The sequence below is a fragment of the Macadamia integrifolia genome, chromosome 5, assembly GCF_013358625.1.
Source record: "Macadamia integrifolia cultivar HAES 741 chromosome 5, SCU_Mint_v3, whole genome shotgun sequence".
In the NCBI taxonomy this organism is placed as follows: domain Eukaryota; kingdom Viridiplantae; phylum Streptophyta; class Magnoliopsida; order Proteales; family Proteaceae; genus Macadamia; species Macadamia integrifolia.
Genome location: NC_056561.1, coordinates 19307020 through 19307880, shown reverse-complemented (window position 1 = coordinate 19307880; position 861 = coordinate 19307020).

The window sequence follows — 861 nt, the reverse complement described above, 5'->3', positions numbered from 1 at the left end:
TTTTAATTATCTCCCTTTCCCTAAAGCCAAGTAGAGTAACCCTTGTAAGAGTGACTCTCTGGTCAAGTAGGGAAGCTCATATTATGATGCATCCCTCGGGCTAAGTAGATAAACCTACTTGTGAGTCTCTCTCTAGCTTTATCCCCTTTCTTTTACTTTATTTTTATTTCAGCATTTTTTTTCTTTATTTATTTATTTTTTTTAATTGCGTGGGTTGTTTATTTTCAGTTATTTATTTATTTAAATGCGTGGTTTGCATCTTTAAACTCTTAGATGACGAATGGTTAGGACGTTATTTTTAGGACGGTAATTAGAATTAGATCACAACCATTAATCAGTTCACTTTCGCATTATTAAAAGAAATAAAAAATAAAGTGGTTGCTCCATTTCCTATGTAAAGGTGTGATGGGCTAATCATTCACTTGAAGAAGCATCTTGGGAGAAAGAGGATGAAATCCAAGCCAAGTACCCTCATCTCTTTGAACAACCAGGTACGCCAATTTCGAGGACGAAATTTTCAGAAAGGGGGGGGTAAATGTAATACTCTACTTCTTAAACCCGGTCTGATTTTGCGGTTGACCCAGTTTAACCATGCAGGACCCGAACCGGAGAGAATTAAAGCGGGTTCCTTATGGACTATAATGGCAAGGGTGACCTTAAACACCGGCTGGCCCGACAAGTCCGAGCCAGTGCCAGAAGAGATGGGTGTACCCAAGCCATGTACATGCACCTATCATAAGGCTATGTACGGATAAAGCAGGTATGTAGCCGTATTTTAAAGCGCATACGTATATTACATCTTATGCCAAGAGTGAGATTCGTGCCGAGACCCGAATTCTGTTAAAATTCCATTTGTTGGCC